This window comes from Parus major, chromosome 18 (assembly GCF_001522545.3).
Source record: "Parus major isolate Abel chromosome 18, Parus_major1.1, whole genome shotgun sequence".
NCBI classification, from domain to species: Eukaryota; Metazoa; Chordata; class Aves; order Passeriformes; family Paridae; genus Parus; species Parus major.
This window is the reverse complement of record NC_031786.1, coordinates 5647987-5652468: the sequence shown is the minus strand read 5'-3', so window position 1 is coordinate 5652468 and position 4482 is coordinate 5647987.

Sequence of the window (4482 nt, the reverse complement as noted above, 5' to 3'; positions counted from 1 at the left end):
CATCCATCCATTTTCTCATCCTCCCACACTGGGAGAGCCAAGTGAAGGGGACTCTTCCAACAGCAGCAGCAGAGGCCAAGGAAATCAGCCTTGGAAGGGATGCTGCAGAGAAGGAAAGGGATAAAGTTAAGATATTACTACAGCAGGACTGGTTAAAAAGTTTTAGTCCTGTGTTGCCATTGACAGTTAACTATAAAGCAGCAGAGGAACATTGTTCTCTAACACAAGTCCTTGTATTTTTTAGATAAATACATTCTATAAATGTTTTGTAGAGGTTTCTTTGCCACTTCTTTGCTACTTCTTCCCATGCCTCAGTGGTACAGCATAAACCATGTTAGTAGTAGCAATTGTTTCCTGCATTTGTTTCTGGAACACAGATCACAAAACACAGTTTATTTGGGAGTGTCTATGTACTCTTCTATTTCTGTTTTTCTTATTGAGCCTCATAAAGTAAAACAGGCAACTGTGAGTCTGGGGCAGGACACAGCCCTGCCCTGGAGAGATTACAGTCTCCATCAGATAATACACTGCAAATTATGCATGGTGAGGTACAGACCTCAGACAAGCAGGAGGGGAGAACAGCTTGGTTTGGGAAGGAAACTAAGAAGAGCAAGTTTTAAGTGAGACATTGAAGGAAAACAGAAAAAAATAAAATCAGGAGGGGGAAACCTAGAAATTTCAAGGACTAAACAAGGTAGGAGAGAGGTTGTACAGCAGAACACTGGAAAAAGGACTGATGTATACAGATGAGATCCAGATGCTGAATTTAATCAGATCTCCTGGTATGTTGCTTTGGGCAGGTCAGAGACTCTAAACACTGACTACTTAAAACCATAGAGACGCCAAGAAAAAAAAGAAAGACAACTTTACTGACCTCCAAAAGTTCATCACCCCCAAATGAGTGCTGTCTAATGAAATGGCCATGCAGCCAGCCTTGCTCCCAGCTCTCCAGTGTCACCAGCAGCTTCTCTTACCTGCCATCATCACCTGCCAGGCCGCACTGGGAGGCAGGTGGATGGGCATTGCAGACACCTCCAGACAGCTCCAGCACACAATGCCTGTGCTCCCCCCTCAAACTGGACCAGTAGAGCATCTCCCATAGCAGCTCCTTGAGCCTGTGCCTTCCTTGGCAGACTCAACCCAGCAGGAACAAGCCTGGAGGTGTGGCAGAGCAAGGACAGGGCAAGATGGAAGTGAGGCAAGGGCAGGGACAGGGGACATAGTTTATTAGGTCAGTGGGCACACTCAGAAAAACGACACAATTGCAGGCACATCAGGCTGTTTCAGATCTGAAACAGAAGCAATACCCTTAGAGCTAAATATAGGTTGAGAATGGTTGTTCTGTGTTAAACTTCATTGTATTAATGAATTAGGCAATTTGAGAGAAAGGGTGATTGGTTCCTGTTGATCAAAGGGAGGATGCTAGCCAGAGGACAACTGATGATGTAATTTAAGGCACAAAAAGAGAGTAAGAGAGATAGGAATAATTATTGCCTAGAAATGCCTGGTGATAGCAAAAACCATAATTTTATGTGCAATCAATTTTCTATCCTGGAATCAGGAATTTTAATACTTGGATTGTCCTTTGAAACAGTTCTGGAGACCTTCCTTGCAGGTCAGGAGTGAGAGGTTGGAGATGCAGTGGTTGATCTTTTTACTGAGTGTTTCTGTCCCTTATCAGTTTGTACAAGTTAATTTGAGGTGATTGCCTGCAGTTGTTGCCACCAGCCTGTCAAATATGTCATGCAAAGCACAGAACCAGGAGAGTGGTAGCAGGTCTCAGTCCTTCTGTGTCACTTAGAAATCTGATTCCATTAAGCAGCTGTGGTTAATTGCCAGCAATTCTGTGTTCATCACTATCCCTTCAATATTGTTTCCTGTGCAGTGACAGTTCCAGGGAAACTGTGATTTCCTAAGGACCTAAATTTTCACATAAATATAAGTTCTTAGTGGACTTGTGGAGAGAAGGAAATTCTGAAATCTATTTAACTCTACACCCAGAAGATAAATTAATGTGATGTGAAGTGGATTATTATTTATGATTACTTCATAATTTCTAAAATATTCTTGGAAGACTGAATCACAGTTTCTCAAGTGATTTGGTTTAGCAATGCTGAAATGAATCTTTAAGGACAGCACTGTAACAGTCTAAAGGAAAAGAGCAAAACATCTGTACCCATTACTCAAAAACAAAATAGCAATTTCCTCAAATAAAATATGAGCTATGTCTCAAAGCAGTTAATAAATACAACATGAGATTCAATATGTAGTATTCATATACCTGCAAAGTAGGTAATTGCCCCAGGTGTTAATATTTTCAACAGTAATTGGAATTTTGCACTCTTCCACTCAGTTGTAGAGGTGCTGTATGTACCTGGTTAACCCTGAAAGATATAGACCCCTGGGCTTCAAAAACACATTGTAGTTACCAACATCTGAGACTTGGCAGGGAGTTAAAGGCTCAAATATGGGCTTAAAGTCAGCACATCTACTGTTTCCCAGTCAACCTGTGGAAGATTCACACTTTTTAGCATGGCTGTGGCAAAGCCCCAGCAGCCCAGTCTCTCTGCTGGCACATGGGATGTGGAACATCAGGGTCTAATGAAAACCAAAGGGGAATTTGTTTTAGTTTGTAAAATCTGTCTGCAAATCTAATTTTGGCCAGCAGCAACTTCAGTGGGTAGGCTGTTGCAAATTTTTCACATGATTTATACTGGAGGAATATATATATACTTTCATATCTATGGATATATACTTTCGTATCTATAGAAACAACCATAGACATTCTTTTAGAGAATCACAATAGTCAGTATGTGAGATTTCACTGCTCCAGAGGCCTTCTGCTCTGATGGGGATGAATTAGACTCCACATACCATGGACAATGAGAATCCAGTGCCTCACTTTCATAGGCATGCCTTGTTTCAAAACATAAAGGTCACCTAATCCTGGCTAAGAGAACTGTGCAACAAAGGAGACTCTTCAAGGCCACAGAGACTGAACACAATAAAAGGAGGGAATGGCAGGTCAGCATCAGAGGATGTTCCTGTGGCACAGAGAAGCTGGATGAAGTTCCTTATAGCAAACAGACAGGGAATGTCTGACACTAACAGCAGATTCCAGTGGAGACAGAGGTGGACAGACAGAAAAGGGCAGTGGCTTGCCAACAGTCAGCTCTGGATTGTGGGGTGTCTGAGCTGTCATCTATGACACCATGCTCCTCTCTAACCTGCCACCTCTGGTTTCCATCAGTGTGGCTGAAAATACTTGGGCTGTTGCATTACTGCCCAAGCAGCAAATTCACCCCATTTCCCTGGGACTGAGAGCAGCTCCTGCAACCCTTTCCTGTGTTCTGACATTCTGGAGCTCTTTACACTTTGTCTTTGAAGTGAAGCCAAGCCAAGCCTGAGGCCAGGAGGCACTGGGAGAGGGCACCTCTCTGGCTGGATCCTTGAGCGTGGTGTCTCCCCTGGCACAACAGCCCCAGCATCACACAGTTCAGAGCTGAGCTCAGGCAGAAGTGGAGTCTGGGTGAAGAGAGGAGCAATGTGAAAGCCTGGAGCAGCACAAGTAGCAAGAGGTGGTGAACAAAGGGAGCAACACAGAACTCAGTCCTACTGAGGATGCTGTGGGAGGCAGAGAAGCCATGGTTATGGATGTAGCAGGTAATGAATACGTTCTGCCAAGGAAAGGAGGTAGATTTCCAGGCCTGGTTTTGAGGGCATTAGCCAGTTAATAAAAACTTCTCAGAGAAGCTGACAGGGGCACTAAACAACAATAATTAAGGCTCTACATTCCCAGAGTACTCTTTTCTTTTATGCTCTTGGCAATCCCAAAGCCAAGGGGACAAGGGAATGATGCAGCACAATGAGCTCCATGACTGACAGACTGTGTAAATGTGTGTCCCAAAACTCAGAGCAAAGGAGCTCTGATCCCAGGCCTCTGAAGTGCTAAATCACCAAATGCAAACTACAGGAAGTTCCACCAAAACTGCAGCCATCAATACTACAGGTTGTTTATGAAAAACTAAAGCTGACAGAATAAAGGATGGGGGTTGAGGGATGTCTGCACTACACACCAAGGTTTTTCTGAAAATATTTTACACCTGCCATTTGTTCCACACACTGATCATATTTTGTCATATCACTCATAGTGTCAAAGGGAACGTGGTTTATGTTCCCAAGTCTCAATGCTTTTTCCCTTCTGTAAGGCAAAATTCCTTACTACTGTCACTGAAATGAAGCCAAGAGGACAAAGTCACACAGGCAATGCCACAGTAACAGTTTAACTGTTCCTCTTGCTGATCTTTGGAAACAGTCCCTTCAGCAGGATTTTACAGCTCTGGCACTTTGATTTAGCGAACTTTTTATGCAACTCATGAGGGGAATGCAGCCAACTCTGTACACTCAATTTAAATCAACTTGCTGATGATATGAAAAAGAGTGCTGAACCACCAGTTTGCTTCATCTGCTCCAAAACTACCA